The following is a 20,611-nucleotide window of genomic DNA, read 5'->3' as shown; positions in this document are numbered from 1 at the left end:
AAGTAGAAATTAAGAAACTTTCTTTTGAATTAGCAAATTAGCAAGCCATAACGAAGAAAAACCTTTCAGTAGGCTTTTTTATACAACAACCTGAGGCCCTTTGACCCCTCCATTGTGCCTTTCTGGCTGAATAATAATAAAGTATGCTTTATTTTAAAAATAAACATAATTTTTGGACTATACAACACATTAAGCGAAACAAAGCAGTCAGATAAGTCAAACTTTATTTAAGATATCCCTCCAACAGGGTGCTAAACAATGAGTTATGTAGGATAGAGACGGTGCGCTACGAGTTATGTATGCAAAGTTGGAAACCATATTGGAAAAGGACAGATGCCCCCTCACTGCTGTGCGTACAAATGCACAAACATAGCTGGAAAAACAAGGATGTGATTTTTCAAGTAATTTATTACCATCAGCTAATAAAGGAGAACTTAATAAATTAATAAATACATTTTAGGGAGATCTGAGACTATAGCTCATTGATCTTGACTACAGTACCCACAATGCACTAACAAGCCATCACACAATGCCGGTTTGTAGTTTACCTAAATTGAACATTTTCACAGATTTTTGAGCGCCATGTTCCACAGAAAATCAATTGGAGAGAACTAAGCACAGACAGATTTCATACTTTAGGTGCACTGGATTTTTTTTTTAAGGTGGACTGTCTGTTGTTAAACACATTTCAAATACACCATTTGGTTCAATAAATCCAATAAGAGTCGCTTAATTAGCTCTGATTATATTTTAGTTTTTCAGATTTACAAATTTTGGGCTGAGATGCACCAACAACAATAAAATAAACAGTGTATTTTTTTAAATCACTGCTGACATTATACAACATCTACTACTTTAAGATGGCACAGGGGGGTGTCTTTTATTTTGAAAGTAAGCCATGTAAACCTATGTCAAAACTATATTAGTTTTACAAAACTATACTACTTATAATCTGTTTCATGTTTTAAAAAAAATCTCTTAATTTTTCTATTTCATTTATGCAAAACACCAGTAGTTTATCTGTATTTATCGATATAGTAACATAAATACAAATTAGTGTCTTATTTTTCTAAAGAGAGAGGTTTAACTTTGTGGCTCCAACCGAGTTCTGGTCAGTAAGTAATATCGACCAGAATGGCTCCAAGTGTTGAAGGTTGCACAACCCAGGCTCATACTAACCCTGGGGCCTGTTTCAGAAAGGAGGTTCAACCAACTCTGAGGTTGAACTTGAACTCTGAGTTGGTCAATCGAGAGATTAACAACTCTGAGTTTTCTGTTTCAGAGAAGCTGATCCGAGTTAGGTCAATCAACTCTGAGTGGACTGATTCGGAGGTGAGCGTGCGCACCGCGACTATAAGAAGCCATTATCAATGGAGCGCAGATATCACGACCACCATGGTCGTGATGGTAACCGTTTTTCACGGTTACCATCTCTCATGGCAACCGTGAAAAAAAGAGGTCTGCGTATTTTTCGCCAGCTGAACTTGACGTGCTGCTGCAGAGTTACAGTGAATATGAGCACATATTCCGGAAGAAAAGCAACACCGCTGCATCTGCAAAACAGAGACAGTTAGCGTGGGAAAACATAGCTGCTCAAGTTAATGCGCAAGTTTGCATTTAAATCAGTTAGAAAATATTGGCTGTAATAACTTTTTAAATAGCGTAAGGTGTGAAATAAAAAATGGTGATATATAGGAGTACTTTTGAAGTGTTATTCCTGGTGTAAATGCATGAAATGCTGCATAGTGTACAGAACCAATCTGGGGAAAAATGCATTTAACGTCGGTAATGTTTAGAGGACTTTTCTCTTAACTTTCCCCTCTTGCAAACGTTGGTCGGTTTAATATTAAAACATGCAATTGTGTTTTAAAAGTGAACTTTTGTCTACTGTTGAACCTTTCGCTGCGCGAAGACTTCTCCTTTCTTTTCTCTCTTCTTTCCGACCGAAGGTGGTCAGAAGCGCAGGGGAGATTTTCTTCAGGGCTGAAGGGAATTCTCCTTCGGGGTTCACTTCCCGTTGGAAACCCTCAACCTCCAGAGCGGATTAAGAATGACTCCAAAACAGTTATTCTGGGAATGACACCTTCTCTTTATTTAACTAAGTGCTCCGTCCTCCGAACACACAATATATTTCCACGCACACACCTCCGCTCCGTGCTCAACCCCCCCCCCCCCCCCCCCATCTGCACCTGCACTCGCACCCCGCTCAGCACACACACGCTGCAACACTACCTTTGTATTGATCAAGTGGTGTAGGTTTATACGGGATTAAGAAAGTAAGCAGTACTAGCAAATTGTGTTTCCAAAAAGTAATTGTTACATTAATCTAATTCAATGTCCCTGATTTCATTTTCATGTAGATGCAATCCTGCAGGAATTAAAAGAACATGGCAGCAGCTAAAATGAAGTATAAAAACATAATTCAAACAGGTCAAATTTGAGCATGTCATGGATGTAGGCTTTGTTGACAATATTTGACATATGAAACATCTACATAGCAATACATATCTAATGTTGTTTTCATTGTATTTATGTAATTGACTGCAACGAAAAACGGTAACGCTCAAACAAAAACGTATGGGGAAATGACAAAAAATCGAGTCATCTCAAAATCCTCGTACGAGGTAAATATAATTCTCTAGGAATTAATGCAGCCTCCTCGTCTATTAGGTCCTCCAAAAAAGGACAAGCCATTCTTGTCACTTGTCTCTGTGTGACGGAAATGTGGGCAATGAAGGTTAAAGCGTAAAATACCGCTTCGTCTTTAAAAAGGGGAGGGGACCGGCAGAAACCTTGAGTTTGGAGAATAAAACCTGCTCCCGACCAGGTTAGGTTCACAGCATAAGTAACCATGGATACTGACTCCGAGTATAAGTTACCTCTCTTTCAGAAACGGGTTTGACTTACTCTTCTTTCTCTGGTTTAACAAACCTCCCATTCTGAAACAGAAAACCCAGGGTTTCCCTGATTTCAGGGTTAATGCACTCAGAGTTTACACTTAACCTCCTTTCTGAAACAGGCCCCAGGTGTAATGGAATAAAACAATAAATGATAACATTTAATGTCACAGAGACAGACGATTGGATCACTTCTTAACCCTTGTGCTATCATAGATGACCCCCCCCTTACATTGACGTGTTCTCCCTACCATGACAAAGGTGGATAAAGGTGGAAAGATTTCATGTAATCCATGGACACCAGTGAAGATCACAAATCATTGAAGAAAAAAGGTTCAGAGCACTGTCTAGTGGGTCTAGATGACCCAACTCCCAATGTTAAAGTGCCGAGGATAGCACAAGGGATAATCAAGAAGCAGAAAGGGACCTCCAGCAAAGCAAAGATGCACATCCACAGGAGGAACTCACAACTAATTAATTGTTTCAAACATTTATGAATCGGAAAGCTGAATGAAAATTAGGAAAGGTGCATATTTTTGCACAAAATTCACAAGATATTTGCACAAAAAAGTGCATAAAATTCCATAAAAAATCCTCCATAATTAATGTCTTTGAAATTGAATTTGAAAAAGTCAGTAAAATAATGACTTTTACATATAAATTATACTTAAAAAGTACAGATAGTTTTAATATTTCAAACATGTTTTGTTTGCAGAGGGTATCGCCGTTAAACCTGATATGCAAAGAGAATAAAAAAACAGCTGTCTGCTTTTTTATGTTTTCACCTGGAATTCTAATGAACTGAATTCTGTAACTTAATCAGTGAATGCAGAGACTGAAACAAACAGATCAGTTTTGTTCTGGGGTTAAATCAGTAAGAATATTGCTGGTACTTTGAACCATCAGCAGGGACCTGCGTGTGTCTGTCACGCATAGGTCTCATCCTCACCCTCAGGTCCACTGCGTCCTCATTTCTGTCTGGACAACTTGCAAACACGCAAACGAACGGACAGCTTCCACACGCGCACCACTCCCCTGGTTTCATGGTTAAATGTAGGATTTAACGAAACCACGTGAATGTTTGATTGCATGACTTTTACCTGGTTACACAATAACTTAAATATTAAACAACTCAGCGTGTCCCACCAGCGTTTGCAAGATGAAACCCCCTCCGCGGTTTTGAGAATCATGAGAGCCCCCGCGGTATTTTAGATGAAGGTGATGAAGCAGCCTTGCGGACATCAGCATAACTTTGGGAGCTTACCATCCAGCGCCCCGCAGATGTGCTAGAAATTCCCCGTGCGCCTCGCGGCTCCACCGTCACCACTTCAACTCCTCACCGGGGAGGCAACAAGCAGTCTGTGGCGCCACAAGCCACGGAAGCAGGCGCACTCCTCCGACATCCGCATCCTCCGAGCCGGCGAGGGGAGAGTCACCACACCAGGATGGTTTGGTGCGCGCAAAGAAAGTGTCCCGTTACAGCCCGCCTGGCGGTGCTGCAGGAGGAGGAGGTGGTGGGGGGAGGAGGGAGGGAGAGAGAGGCGCAAGGGAGGAGGGGAGTCGGTGCCATGTGCTGCGCAACGTTGGAGACTCCGGGCAGCTCAGCCAAGCTCAGCTGTGCGTAAAGGTGACCAGGATGTGAATCCACGTCCGGAAATGTGAAGAGCTGTGGGCGGACAGTGACTCCTGGACCCCTCTCAACAACCCTGCGGCTGGAAACACAGCTGACATTCAAGGACGTAGAGGAGATCTTCACTATTAGCACTCCGAGTGCTTGGCGCGCAACAGAGGGGGGCTTTCCCCCCTCAAATTACCTTCAACAAGCCAATAAGTGACAAGCACAATTTATCCAATTGGTACCTTTGCCCAACTTGACGAGTCTCATTAAAATGAAATGTAGAGACTTAATGTGTGTCTAAGTGGAACTGTTTCATTTAACCGGAGTATTAAAGTGGATGCATTTTGTTTTCCAGAACCTGATGCGAAAATATATGGAAGCGATTCTGTAGCATAATTAAAAATAAAAGTCAAAACCAGAAATGCTTTTTCATTTTCAAAATGAAACTGCATTTTTTGACTCAAAATCAAAAGCAATCCACCAAAATGCTTTTTCATTTTCTACTTCAACACAGCTTATTCTGTCACTTAATTAAAATGATAAAGAAAATGGTATTTGACATTTCATTTTCAAAAAGTTCTCTGGTAAATGTGTAGCAAAATTCATTTAGAAATATCTAATTTGACAATTAAAATGGATTAACAGAAATACTTTTTAATTTTCAAAATGAAGCTTTAACCAGCTGTTGTTGTCACATCAAGCTAGATTAGGGACCTTTTTTTCATTCCTTTTTCGAAAATTACCCAGAAGTTCCTTTAAATCTTTCACTGAAACTATTTTGTCCTCAGAGTTTGAACTGAAAGATGATTGTAATGCAAAACAGCAGCACCCGGTAATCCTCCTGGACCAGGCCAGATGGCATGACACATAAATAAGAACCCACTGAGAGCCAAATAAACATTCGACTTCCACAGATGGAAGGATAGAATAAATATCTAAAAGATGCAAAAGCAGCTGGAAAAACGTCGTTGCTCAATGCAAGCTTGTTTTTTTTTTTCATGGAAAAAGTTGACTTTTCCGGCTAAACATCATCTTGTTTGCTGATTCATCTACATGGCCTCTTGCTTTGTCCTTGAGAAGCGCCTCATTAGGCTGCATGTGCCGGAGGAAAGCACAAAAAAACACTTTGTTCAGACCTTTTTGGCTGCAAGCAGATCAGACAACACATTAGTGGAAGAAGAGATGGAAACTGGTGGGATTTGACACGAAGACACGAGACAGGTGGGGGGTCGTGGAAAAAGAGGAGCCATCATTATTCATTAACCCACAGCAGGGTCAGTTATGTTTGCAGGAAGAGATTAAGCCCCAGCTGGAGGAAACACACCTTTTTTGGTTTGGTTACCCAGACTGTTTCACCAGTTTGCTTACTTTTCACTGAGTTGCAGCATCTCAAACTATCCCCCATACTCTGCTGTCACCCAACCCCACATTACACCGGAGGCCAGACAGGCAAACACAGATGCTCGAGAAAAAACACAAAGTTTGCTGCAGCCCCGATGGCAAGCTCTGGCCGGGCGGATTAAGAGTTTAATCCTGCAAAGGGGACTAAGATGAAATCACGGCAGCCGGTGTGCCGTGATCTTATGAGCTGTGGTTTGACGTGTGTGCAAGGGAGACGCAATGAGTCACTCTGCTATTTAAAAACCGTGTAAAATGCACAATTTAACACTGATGGCCACCAGAATGGTTTCACCAGATGGTCCCGTCTAATTTTTAACTCCTTCAAAACTAGCTCCTGTTTCTTTTGATGCTGCTTTTCAGTGATCTCCTCGGTTTGATGTCAGTGCGCGCGCAGGTCTTGATCAGGTGGATTTCCCTGTCGGTGGACGGTTCGAGCTGACATGTTAACTCTGCCGGGATGAGATGAAGCCCAGACAGAGTGGGCAGAGACACAGGTCGACAGAGGACAGACTCCACAGAGGATAAGGTAAAAAAAGAGAGCATCGCTGAGAAAGGAAACTTCTCTCAACTGGCAGGGAAAGGGGTGATGATGAGGAGGAGGAGAAGAGTATTCTGAACTCAGGAGGGGGAATAACCAGGCGGGGACAGGTTGATGAAACACTGGGGTAATACAAAATGACATCATATAGGATCCATTTCATAGTCTCCAGAATCAGATTATTTATTTATTTATTTTTTGGAACAAGGCTAATAAAGATGTTTATGTGCCTGTTTGAGCAAACAAAACAGCAGATATATTTATTCTGAAAATGCCACTTGAAAATCTTATATCACAAAATTGGAATTAATTTATTTCAAGTAATCCAAACAAAAATACCAAAGAAGATAAATATGTATACACACAGGACATATAAAAGGCTAGGAGCTTGTATTCTCTTTCCGTTAGCAGCTCCTCGCGTTCGTTAATCCTTTTCTCCATCTTCTGCTGTCCTGTTTTGCATTTGCCGGCCGGCTGCTTAATGGAAAGGGAATAATCTACTACTGGAAGTGATGCAAAAACTTTACATTGCTAAACATTGTTGTAATCTTTATTGTAGTAATACAGTTCAGAAAAATGCTTTTGGACCATTTCATGTATTTAAAATGTCCAAATTAAACCAGTTATAAATAAATGTTAAAAAAATCATACAGAATAAGATTTATATTACGTCACTTTCGGGATTCAGGACGTTCCCTTTCCATCAGAAGCCGTCTCCGCTTTCATTGTTGTGTTTCTGGATTTGTTCATTTGTAACGGGATTGATTTTGTGATTCGGTATTTGCACACAAATTTGCTTTTGTGTTTCAGGACTCTGTAAATTGTTCCAGGACTTGCCGTTGTGTTTCTTAAAGTAAACGTGTCTTGCATCTCTCAGCCACCATAAGAAACGGTCAAATACAAACTGCGGCCACTGTGTGCCTCCATTCACCTTTACTGTGAAGTCAGAAGAAGATAAGAATACCACATTGGACTGGAGTCCATCTTGTAATCCTCACTAAAACTTTAGCTTAGTTGTTATAGTTTGCTAACATTTTGTTGGCTCAAAAACAGCATTTCTGTGTTTTGAGTATATGTTGTTTAAAACTTCCAATTATCAGTTGTGTTTGTTAACTTTCCAATAGCAAAACAACGTGATAAAAATACCAACAGGGACCACCATGTTCAACAGGATAATGCTTCATGGGCAACAATAACGATGGAATAAAATGGTTTTTCTTTTGAAATATTTTTCCTTGATAGATTAAATTATTAAAACAACATTTTTCCTGCTTAGAAGATAAAGTTTTAGAGGCAATATTATTACAAAACCTGCAAGTAGAAAGCTCCGTCAACAAAACAAAGACTGATGTTTGATTTACAAAATCCAAATGGGTTTTGTTCATGTAAAAATATTCAAACTTGTGCACCCTCCAGAGGCCAAATTACTCGAAATGAGCTAGCGTTGCATATCCTATGCAGCTCAGGGTGGAATTATTGATATTCAAAGCAGGTTCACTGCACCCAACCAGGCTGCCTTCAAATTCTCTTCTACCATAAAAGGGATTTGTGTACAACAGGATGCCAGGTGGTCAGAGCACAGGGAAGTTTCAGTCCTCAAACTGAGTCCATCGTTTAGATTAGCATGAACTTTGTATTTTATTACTTTGTATTTTATTTCATGCCCTCTGTCCAGTTTTTTCCCCCCACGTTGTTTTACTGAAAACAGTTGGAACTAGTTCTCTCATTGAAATGCGTCACAATGATATGAAATCTTTAAGTTGGTCAGTTGTAAATCAATTAAAAGAGGCAAAACGATGAAGTCATTTGAAACAAAAAGCAATTAAACCCTCTGTTCTCCCCTGATTATTAAATAGATACAGGTGGAGAATATCCTGATAAAAACCCATGCAGCAGTTTAAGCTTCAGTGGTGACCTTTACTTAGTGATCTTACAAGATTTAAAAGAGAAATTATGATGATTTTAAATTTAAAAAAAGAAATGATCCTGCAGATTCTTCTGAGGCAAGAAAAGTACATTTCTGCAAAACTCAATGCTTGATCAGTTTAAAGTCTTTCTTAAGAAACATTGTGTTACTCAAGACAACAAATTCAAGTTGAAAAAGTAAAAGCGATGTGCCTCTGTACCTGTGAAGAGTGATGTCCAGGTTGGCACCTCTCCTCCGTGTGCTGGTCAGGGGTTCCCTTGGTTGCTGCTCCGATCAGATCCTGGGAGTTTTCTTTCTGTAAGGAGTTACAAGAAACAGTAGCAAGTGGAGATGGGTAACACGATCCCTGCTGACTCTCATTAGCCTCTCAGGTTCTCTCTTCAGCATGCCTCTCTGCTCTGTCTTACAGGCAACACAATCCCATTATCGGCCTCTGCCATCAGGAGCTCTTGATGGATGGAAAAAATTGCAAAGGCAGGAACAAATCTAAGCAGGTCATCTGCTATGACCACCTATTCATTAGCATTATCTTAATTGAAAAAGTGTTAGCTGTCGTTGTTTTAGTTGCATTTACAAGTCTATAGGACGCTACTACGGTGGCCCTGAAGTGCAAATCACATCAACAAGTCAGTCAATGCAAACGCATTTGAAAGATTACAACAATTAAAAAAGCAAAACAAATATTAAAAGTAATATAGCACTGATTAGATGATGACATTTGTTTGCTATATCTTCTGACAAAATTTTACTTTAAAGCCCCACTCCAATAAAAATCATGTTTTTGGTGTTTTTAACATGTTCTTGTGGCATTTTTCTGATAGACAGCATCTTTTAAAAACAAAATCACATTTCTGAGTACAATGTTCCCTTGTTTATTGTGGGGGAATCCTTCTATTAATAACTCACTACAAGTGAAATCCTCGATGTGGGATTATAAATGTTTTAAGGATGTAAGACATCGACTTGATGCACTTTTCTCAGACAGAAGTGAACATTTTACACTTTCTCCCCTTGTTTAAAGAGTCAATCAAAATGCAAGTGCAATGTAAAATAAATAAACAACAAAGCATACAAAGTTCAGCCGAAAAAAGTCAGCTAAATGAGTTTGCCAAAGGTGTACCGCAATGTAACAAGAAAGAATTAGAAGCAAAAAAGTCCTGTTTGAAAAAGATCATATTTGTGACGCAGAAAATACGCTGGACAGCCACAAGCTCCCTGCTCTGCTCCATTCTGATGCATCCACTGTCAGAAAAAAAAAGAAAAAAAAAAAAGAAAAATAGATCAACGTCTTTTAGAGAAAAGAGCTGGAGTCCAAATCAGAACTGTACGGCTGGATGGCTCCAATACTCGCCCTTTTGTTGCATCTGCAATGTGAGGTTGGGGGTATGAGGGGCTGTAAGCTAGCGGGAGAGCACGAAAACAGAGAGCTCTCAGCAACAGGGAGAAGAATTTCTAAAGAACTCCTGCAGAAACTATGTTCAAGAAACCGACAGAAGTCCTTGGATTTTGGCTAAAAGCTGCATAGTCATACATAAAAGACCACTGGGAACACTTTAAAAATAGATCCATTTTCTGTAGAATGTCTTTGCGTTGAGTGATTTGTCAATGTGATTGGCACTTCAGGGCCACCGTAAAATGCTGCTTGAATTTTGTTCTCAAACTTGAAGTAAACTTTAGAAGAATAGTAGTCTTTTTAGAGGGTTACCTAGAAAACAGGTGGACTAACACTGCTAGCAGCTAATTAGACTGGAATTGATTAAGTAGATCTGTCAGCAACATGGTAAAGTAGCAGAGCAGTTACAGAAGGTGTACGACCAGGCTTGGACTGCTAACACTGAAGAAGAACAAGGCTGAAAAATACCCATTTAAGGACTACCTAGAAAGAGGTATAAACTGGCTTTCCTCGTTCTCGAACATTGTGACCAGGCAGTGCGGGTAAAAGGTGTGCTTTCGTCGGAACAAGGTTCCCATCATTGCCAATAAACGTGTGCAGTGGGAGCTTTTTCCTTATTTGGCGCGCTTACATCGCAGCGTGAAACTGTGGATGGCATGCAGCTGCAGCACGAAGCATAAACACCTGCAGCGTGTGCTCGCTAATCTGTTGATACAGAAACCTAAATGAAATCGTGAGGCTCTGGGAACGCCACCCAGCTGCCGCGGACCTGATCTTCATGTGGGCTCGTCAGTAAAGCTGGCTTTAGCCGTGTTTTTACATGAATGGAAACTGCAGATTTGAGGCAGGGAAGAGAATGCAAATGAGAATCCCATTGTTCTTCTCTAAAGTACAGCCGACTTTGGATCAGACCTTTGGTTCTGCCTCTGTGAGATCACTTTGAGTTCTTCTTTGTGTAAACTATAATTGGCTGACTTAGCGCCCTCCTGGTCTTGCTCTGTCTGTGCATTCCTTTTCTCTGACAGCATGTGTGTGAGAAGCAGCACCTAAAAAGCCTGATGTGTGAGCGTTCGCTGCCCTCACTGTTAATCAGACTGTCGCCTCTAAACATGTCAGCATGTTATAACACAGGTTGGAGCAGTCGTTCTTTAAATGAACTGCCCCCGGCTTTTTCACGGGTGAGGGAATGCGGCCATGTTAGCTCGGCCAGAGGCCACAAAGGCAATCAGCCCCGACAGACGAGAGGATCAGAAAAAAAATGAGTGAGGCTGCGGAGAACATGCAGAGAGGGGAGACACTCTTTTGGTTTATTGAATCCCTCCATCACAGCGCAGCAGCCACCAGCGTACGCTCAGAGCTGATTGGTATGACAGTGATCTCACACACCTTTTTGTTGTCTGTCTCTGCAGTCTGGAACGGATCAGCAAGCCTTTATTCAGCCTTGATATGACAACAATGTGCCTGTGATTATTTCTGACGGCACCATCAGTCTCATTGTTGCCAAACATCAAGTGGGGAGCAGATTTTGATTAAACAAGGTAGAAGTTATGGAGTGTTTGAACAGGAACAATTGCAGATTTTCTCTGTACTTCTGTGAAACTAGTTACAGAATTTTGAGAAGACCACATGCTGGTTTTTCTTTCTTATGTAATTTTTATTCCTTTTTCAAAAACTTAGAAAGATAAAAAATAGCTTTTCTGTACAAGCCCAGGCGAAAAACAACTAAAATTTTCATTTTTAACATGCATTGCATAACACTAAAGTCATCTAAATAAAAGCAAAGTGAAAGTTTGTTTAGTGCAGGGGTGTCAAACATACGGCCCGCGGGCCGTATCCGGCCAGCCAGGTGGTTAAGTCCGGCCCACACATGAAGAGTAAAAATCATAAGGATGGTTAAAAAAGAAAGCAAGTTTCAAGTCCATTCTTGTGGCGACTTGTGATTTTTTAAAGAAATAACCGAAATGCGCAATTCCGTCACTAGGGGGAGCAAAGGAAAGGCAAAACAGGTGAAACAGCATATCTCTGCACGTGCCAAAAGTGAAACCTAACAGCTCTGTGTCTGGGTAAGATACACTTTGGTTCCTTACCGCTGTTATCTTGCTATAAGGATGATCAGTAGCAACTCCCTAATGACCAAAATGTTGTCAAAAAGTGGAGTGGAGTGAAGAGATTTCCAAGAAAAATTTCAGACAGAGTTTTTTCTTTCACTAAGTTGAATGCAAAACCCCCATGCTTGTCATGTCATCAACAGGTTGCAGTGTTCAAAGAATATAACATTGAGCACCACTAAGAGATTTACCATAAAGAAAAGTTTCTGGATTGCTTCAGTGTCAGATGTAAAATATTCAGTCTGTATAAAATTAAATAGACCAACTTTCTTTTAATTGAAATTAATTTTATTCGAGATCCATTGGCCCCAAGTGATTAGGCTACTATGTTGGTTGAGGCATTTTTTCAAATTGAGTAAAAAAAACTAAAACAAAGCTGTTATTTTGCTTTTATGTTATGGTCCGGCCCACTTGAGATCGGACGGGCTGAATGTGGCCCCCGAACCAAAATGAGTTTGACACCCCTGGTTTAGTATGTCCTTAATGTTTACAAACTGAGGTGCTTTTAATTAGCCCTTTCACTCTGTATGTTGCTAATTAGCAATGCACAATTCATTCCAAGACTCCACCTAATTTAGTATCACCTAGAAGGAAAAAGCTATGAAGAAAATGTCCTTATATAATGGGAAACAAAGTCAGGCGTGAAGGTTTTTTTTTAAATATACCTAATAAAATAGACTGCATTTTAGAAAAGCCAAAAAAGTGTGAAAATATGTTCACATACTTTTTTTTTTTTTTTTTTAAACTTGTCCTGTCCAACAGCTAGGCAAACAGATGAGAGCTGAGGGCCTCTTGTGTTGGACATATTTTATTTTAACAAGAGGGGTTATTCATCTTCAGACAAACCAAAGAAGGTATGTCTGAATAAACCCCTTTTGTAATTGAGGCCAAACTTTATTAATTTCAATCATGTTTGAAAATCTTTGGTGTTGGACCGGACGGAAAAGGAAAGAGGGGAAGAAGAGAGAGGGACGCTAGAGAGAGGGGGGGGTAGGAGGGTGATAGTAGGAGGGGGGGGGGGTAAGACCATGAAGCAGCATAGAGCAGACAGGTTTACTGGTTGTTTATCATTACGGTACGGTTCAAATGTAGTACAAAAAGGGCGGGTCCTGTTCACACACTCAAATATTATCAACACACCTGCTAGCTGCAAAAATGTCCACCTGTCGACATGTACACAAAACAGATAGTGTTCACGAACGCACATACTTTAACAAAATGTTATAAAGACAAGATGCCAGCAGTGACAACAGAGAAGCAATAATTGGGGTCCAAAAATAGTCATTAAATCATATAAAAAAAAAAAGTGGCCTTTTTGACCTAAAGACCACAGTTATCCAAGCCCCCCTCTGGCTAAAATGACAGTCATCACACTCCTGCATGTGTGGCAGTTGTCTCTAAATCTGCTCAGAAGCTGTTTGGTGCGTTACTCTTCTAATTCAAATTCTTAATACTGAATGAAAAGTCTGTTGTGACTCGGTCATGGATTTGAACCTGTGATGTCCTTGATGCTGAGAAGACACTCCACCGCTAGGCCACTGAGCAGGAACTAGATCACTGAGCTGTATAGAAAAAGCAAAAAAAAAGAAAAACTCAGATATTTAACACTATTGAAAACCTCAGGTGTTGAAACATTAAGTGTTTTACAACAGAGAAAGGGTAATATAATAAATAAATAACCAAAACAAATCAACTTTACCACAGCAAAAATAAATAAATGAATAATAAAAATGTAGAAGCGAACTAACTGGAAGGTCACTGCTTTTTTTTTAAATTGGTTGCAGAATTTATATCCAGAAAACTGATTGTGAAAATAAGTTAGTCATCAATGGAACAGAAGGAAACCACGCACTTTGCGTGTGTGTGTGTACATTTATGCATGTGTGTGTACATGTGTGTTTGTGTTTAGGGCATTAAGACTAAATGGAAAAAGACTTTGTGCAGAACTTCACATGATTCATAAGGCAGAACCATTTTTTACAAACCCCAAAATGTTCTGTTCACTAACCAACTACGACATCTTACGATGGCCAAACACTTCTGCACTTCAAGCCAATGCAGCTTGGAAACGGATGGAGGGCTCCATGTATGATGAAATAAAACTGTTAGAAGATGTTGTTTCCTGCCCAGCAGACGGCCTCTCGGTCACCAACGTAAAATCATGTTTGGATGGCAAACAGCTCAATAATCTATCTGATACATTCAGACTTTTGAGTGCCTGTAAGCCGGGCGCTGTTTGCTCAGATAACCCGATACAAACATTGACTTTATCCACCATGAACACATAAAAAAGCTTCACACAATTGTCACACACCTGTGGCCAGAGAACAAATTGGGATTACCACAAAGTGCATGACCTGCACATCATGAGTAGCATGAAGTTTTACTTTCAACAAGAGCAAAAAAATAAAAAATCAGGGCGCACATTTTTCTTAACCCTTGTGCTATCCTAGGAACTTTAACATTGGGTCATCTAGACCCCACAAGATTCAATGATTTATGATCTTCACTGGTGTCCATGGATTACATGAAATCCTCTCCACCTTTATCCACCTTTGTCATGGTAGGGAGAACACGTCAATGTAAGGGTGGGGTCATCTGGACCCCAGAGGATAGCACAAGGGTTAATAGCGTGAAAAATATGTGGTGGACATGAAGGGAACTGAGCTTCAACATTTAAACTTTCCAAATTCCTTCAAGGGATCATCATGGCACACTTGTGCTTTCTTTAGGTTATTCTATAGAAACAGGCATTAGTTGGTTGATGTTGCAACTTAATGAAACTTTTTAAATGGAACAAAACTATACATTTTACAGAAACCTTCCAAAGTGAATTATTACCTAAACAATGTAACTGACAGTTTAACTGAGATGATTCTGGTTGTTCTCAGAAACCAAACCTTAGAAAGCTATATTATTAAAGCTATGTTATTAGTGAGATAATAGATGCTTATTAAAGGCTTTATTAATATTCATGTTTGCGTTGTGCATCAATGGCCTTTAATTTAACACTCAACAAACAAGTTTTTAATCACATTTTTTTCCTGTGCAGACAACTCAACAGTACAAGAAAGAAGAACAATTTGGGGTCAATTAAACCAAACTGTGTTTATGTCAAAGTGTTTGGCATGTTGCATGCACGCACATGCACGAGCACACACACACACACACACACACACACCCACACGCACACACACACACACACACGTACGCTCCTATCAAACCCTCTCGGCTTCCACAGATCCCTCTGCAGCCCTGCACTCGGCCGGAGCTCAGAGAGCTGCACTAATTAATTCCCTCCACAGAAAGTAGAGTGAAGAGTGGAGTAAAGCAACTCTGTGTGTGAATGTGTGTGTGTCTGTGTCAGCCACAAGCAGAATAATAAGAAAAGTGAGACAAAAGAAGAAGGATGATGAGGAGAGGGCTCAGCCTCACACCTATATGAGCTTCATGGGATTCCCCGGAAGCTTCTCCTATGTCAGCGGAGTAACTTGTAGAATTTCAGACCGAGCTTCTCCGTTGAATTTTTTTGTTTTTTCTTTCTTCAAAGTATGAAGTTGAGTTCACATCTGAGACCCCTTATCGCATTCCTCCTTGCTGTGAGGCTGTATTTGGAATTCAGAAACTACTCGGGATCATTTTTTATTTACACACAGTACCTTTGCCCTCTAAAAACATGTATCACTCCAATACTCCCCAGAACCAACTGCTGTATTAATCAGTCTACTAAGGAATGTTTTTGTTCCAAGAAAGTGAAATAAATTCAAATTGAGTATCCAAGATGATGAAAATATTCACTTTTTTTGGAGAACAAAGTCTGGTTAATATTCCATGTGTGCAGAAAAACCCTGTAGCTTTAAGAAAATTCTATTTCTTGCGTTCTGCAACATGTTCTTGACCCAACTGAGCTTTCTCTCTTTTCATTAAGAATAATTGTGCGAATGATCATATTTTGGAAGTGTTTAAAGTAGAAAAGCGGAGTGTAGCTGTATAATTACTGAAGTATGACGGACAAAATCCCTTACTACCCCCCCCCCCCCCCTCCATCCATCTCCTCAGAACTGACAATAAAAACTACTTCCTCTTTAGGTTCAACATACAAACCGAGATCTCTGCCAAGAAGAGCACGCTGTGCCGTATTGTTGGAATGTAGTGTTGTTTTGTTGTTTCAAAGCTGGGAGCGTGTACGTGGGCTGTAGTGGGAGCCTCTGAGGATTTCACAACTTCTTTGCTTGAGATTCTTGCCAAGTATGAAATGTCGAGGAGACCTTAGGGGCTCTGTAGTTGAACACATGGTAGAAAAAAAAAACATTTTCTTCTCTTCTCCACCAGACTCGACCTCACTGACCAACATTTTACTCAAACTAGACATGGGGACAATAATGTAATAACATTTTACTATAAAAAGGCTTGCCTTCAAAGTAAAATGTATGTGCAAACAATCCAAGTGAACCTGGTGATGTTTGATAACCCATGAATCGTACACGTTGAGCCCTGTTGGCAGTCAGAAGAAAGGGAGGCACAAAAAAGCAAAAACCAAAGTCTTCCATGCATAAAAGTTCTAATGCACTTTTAACTAACAAGCCAACACAACAGGCAATGCAACTTCACTTCTGTAAGGTGTCCACTAACTAGTAGTGTAAAGTACAATCACAACAGGAAACAAAAAATCCAACACAACCCTTAAAAACCAGAAAACAGAAAAGTCTAAAACATTTCTACCCACAATGCAAAGAGGCAAGGCTTCTGCTACCTATATGTTTGCAATCTAAACACAAAAAAAAGGTCAATTAGTATATGGTTGTGTTAGTGCAGGAATATAATTTCCAAATGTGTCAGATGTAGATCAATGCAACAAGCACCCGATGTGTTCTCTTCTTTTCCTTTTGACTGCAGCTGGCTGTTTACTCTACTGTCTTTGACTTGAACCCAGAGAAATTGAGTGATGATTATTATTTTGAGCAACAATATGGTGAAAAACTCTGCCAAAATGTTAATTAAAAAAATGGAAAAATAAAGACCCACTCTGATCATCTTTCAAGCCATTTTAAAAGGGGATGGTGGCATTTTAATTATGATTACGCCGTTTTAGCCCAAATCCTCCAAACCTGTCATTTTCTAGGATATAATCCTTACAAAGCGACAGAAGTTCATCAGAAATTTACCTTAAAGTTGTGGGCAGGACTGTTGACATGGAGTAACCATGCCCACACTGTTGAGAGCTCTCTGTTTACATGATCTCCTGCTATCTTACACCCCTAAATTGACATAACCGGTGCAACAACAATGGTGAGCAATATCAGAGCTATCAAGCCGTCCAGTTTTTTATCCAGATTCCAGCTCACACGGGGGAAATCCAGACTGTCATGGTTCTTTTTGTCTACAGGTTGATGCATCGGAATGGAGCTGAGCAGGGAGCTTGTGGCCCCGCCCAGCGAATTAAAACTGCATTTTCGTCTTGATTCACAACAATTTTAATAAAGGAATACTCAGAAATGTGAATTTCTGCATGTATGTCCTCGATCATCAGGAAAATTCCACAAGAACATGACCGAAGTCAAACTACAACCAATATAAACAACAATTATAAAGTTACGACAATTTAAAAGTATGATAGTAAAATACAAAACAAGTAAAACAGGGCCTTGTATAAAACATGCATCCGTCCGAGTGGGTGTTTAAGGCATTTTCCAGACACCAAAAACACACGCATCACAAAAGCCTGACAGTGATCCTTTTTTTTTTTTTTTAGTTAGAAGCATCCTCTATGACCTCTGCTAACCTCAGAGAACGCAGTCCTCAAAGCTTGCCAGAACTGTCTGCAGAAGTGAGAAAAACACATAAAACGATGTTGAATTCACTCAAATTCTTTCAATAGTCAAAGGAAAAGCTGCAGAAAAACAACCTGAACTGACACCTCACTTACCCATTAATCAGCATTTCACCTTTTCATTTATTGTTTTTTTGACCTTATTTCTCAGTTTCTTCCAAGGTTTTCTCTTTTTTTTGTATTTTTATTAAACCTTTTAACTTTCTCCCCTCCAGTTCTCATTCACCCAAATTGCTCTGGGAAAAAAAGAGGCCGCATTAAACTACCATTAACCTGCCTTCATTGTTCAAACTTTAATGTCACAGAGATATGATGTGACAATTCAACACATGAACTTGCAGAGCAAGTCTGGGAGGCAAAAAAAGACTTCGAAAGACTTGAACAAAGAAACACTGATCTGCATGAGGGCGAACTGTATCGCTTCAGAAAAACACGTCAAACAACTAAAACAAAACGTTTTAATGGTCCCAAGATGTCAAAGGTTTTTATTTACTTTGCATGATTCATAACCCCTTCTCTCTTTTTCACAAAAGCAAATTAGATTCTGCGTAAATCCTAAAAAAAGAGAGCATGTTTATGAAAAGGATGTAAAGTAGGATGCAGTAATTGGCCTCTATAACTTTTAAATTCGGAATGCTTGTGCTTTAAGAGGTTTTACTCACACAACCAATTAAAATATGCAAAAGTAAGATCATGACAGGCTTTGTTCCAAAATCAATTAACAGCAATTTTTACTGAAAATATCAGGCAAATAAAGATTCTGGCTCAAGGCTAAATGCCATGTGGAGCTCTCTTCAATGTGTGAATCACAACTTTTCACTTTGAGGAGAGAAGTACACAGATAAATAAAGATAGACCTTCCCTACGCCCCCTCAGATGCAGTCATATTTTTGCCCCAGCTTCGTCAGTCATCAGGAAAAACCATCCACCTTCAGTACGTCGCCTGAAGCACAGAAAAGACAACAACTCAAAGAAAACAGACCTATCCTGCAGCCTGGTCTGCATTTTCCACCACTTCTAAAATGATGAGGAAGATGCTGCTGCCATGTTTAGCGAGTCACAACCAAAACATTAGACTTTCATTATAGGCATATAAATACACACGTGTACTCTGCATATACACTCACTTTAAACAGGGTTCTGGAAACATTCCTCTGCGAGTTTGGTCCATATTGACATGACAGTACCACACAGCCCAGATTTGTCGGCCGCACATCCATGGTGCCGATCTCCCGTTCCACCACATCCTAAAAGGGATCTATTGTCTTGAGATCTGGTGACTGTGGAGGCCATTTGAGTCCAGAGAACTCATTGTCATGTTCTAGAACCAGTCTGAGATGATTCCAGCTTTATGATATGGGGTGTTTTCCTGCTGGAAGTAGCCATCAGATGACGGTACACTGTGGTCAAAAAGGGATGGACATGGTCAGCCACAGTAGTCATGTCGGCTGTGGTGTTGGAACCATGCTAAATCTGTACTAACGGGACCAAAGTAGGCCAAGAAATTATCCCCCACATCATTATACCACCAACACTAGCCTGAACTGTTGATACGAGGCCGGATGGATCCATGCCTTCATGTTGTTAATATTCTGACCTTACTATCCAAATTTGGCAGCAGAAATGGAGACTCGTCAGACCTGAAAACATTTTCCAATCTTCTGTTGTCCAATTTTGATGAGTCTGTGTGAATTGTAGCCTCAGTTTCCATCCGGTGTGGTCTTCTGCTGCTGCCTCCAGGTTGGACGTGTTGTGTTGACATCTCAATTAACCCTGCTTATGACGAGTTAACTGAGATGCTTAGGTGTTAAAGTTTTAATATTTTTTGGCTGATTTGTCATTTAATGTAGATTTCCGGTTTTCCATTTGTTTTTTAGCTTTAAGCAAAACAGCACATAGCCTAATAAAAATAAAGTATTTCAATAAAAAAGTTATGCCTCGTGAAGCTTTTTCAGCGTATTAAAAAATATAAATATGACTTAAAAATGTTAGTGTCTATAAAGATAAAAAAGCCATACAATAAATAAATAGCCGGAAAATGTCTTCTTTTGAAAGTACGAACAGAAGGTGAGAGACACGTATATTTCATAGGTTTGATCTCATTAAAAAACAAAAAAAGGCATCAAACTTCACTTATATTTTATGAGGTAATAAAATACATTTTTGGGACATTTTGTAATTACTTGATAAATGTAATTTTCTTGGCTGGAATCATCCCTTTGTTCTGATCAATCGAGGATATTAGCAATCTAGCAAACAGCAGCTCATCACAAAGACTGGGAGAAGTTGGGACTCCATACTAACGAGATGGTTAGATGTTTTACGTCTTTGAATCTGTGCATTTCTGCAGCATACAGTCACAGCAACGTCTGCACTTTGTGGCCTCTGGAGGCTTTCAGCACAGAGTGGAAGTAAAAATGCATGGAGCACCCCCGGTTCATGTCCTGACAGCGTTTCTTTGCATTACCAGGCCTCTGATCACAGATCTGTGAGTAAATGGTAAAGAAGCTGTGTTTGCTACCTTAACCCCCCCCCCCCCCCCCCTCAATCCATCCATTGAATCCTTGGCGTGAAATGGTGAAACGGAGCCAACACTGACACAGGCTTCTGCTTTCAAGCCTCAATGCTTGAGCACGACGGGAAGCTGTTAAGAAGCTCTCAAACCCACCCAGACCAGTGCTCATCATTCCAGGACTTTGTGGCTGGAGAGGCTTATTAAAATCAAGAGTTGATGCTTTAAAGAAGTGTTTCTGCAGCAGGATGATCCCTCCTTTAACACACATACGTATGCAAGAGAAGACACATGTATTCATTAATTTCTGTTTCATCTTTTTCCTGCTGTTAGAAAGCCTTTACAACTGTCCAAGCAACGTGAAAAGCAGAGAATTATTCCTTACGG

At 40.0% G+C, this 20,611-nt stretch overlaps 1 protein-coding gene across 4 annotated transcripts in view; it reads right to left on the bottom strand.

Moving 5' to 3' along the window:
* kcng4 (potassium voltage-gated channel modifier subfamily G member 4) overlaps window positions 1-20,611 on the bottom strand; it is a 62,890-nt gene that overhangs the window by 21,020 nt on the left and 21,259 nt on the right. Inside the window, exons 1-2 of one of the 4 annotated variants that reach the window (XM_023956069.1) lie at window positions 13,377-13,454; window positions 8,581-8,676 (exon numbers count right to left, since the gene is read on the bottom strand). The gene's annotated coding sequence lies outside the window, so the exon portion shown is untranslated. Of the gene's footprint in view, window positions 1-4,161; window positions 4,603-8,580; window positions 8,677-13,376; window positions 13,455-20,611 lie in introns of those variants that run through there. The other 3 variants (XM_020704258.2, XM_023956070.1, XM_020704260.2) reach the window with 3 other exon arrangements.

The sequence above is a fragment of the Oryzias latipes genome, chromosome 6 (genome assembly GCF_002234675.1).
Source record: "Oryzias latipes chromosome 6, ASM223467v1".
Taxonomy (NCBI): Eukaryota; Metazoa; Chordata; class Actinopteri; order Beloniformes; family Adrianichthyidae; genus Oryzias; species Oryzias latipes.
The sequence above is the reverse complement of the archived record's forward strand: the minus strand, read 5'-3'. Positions and strand labels throughout refer to the sequence as shown.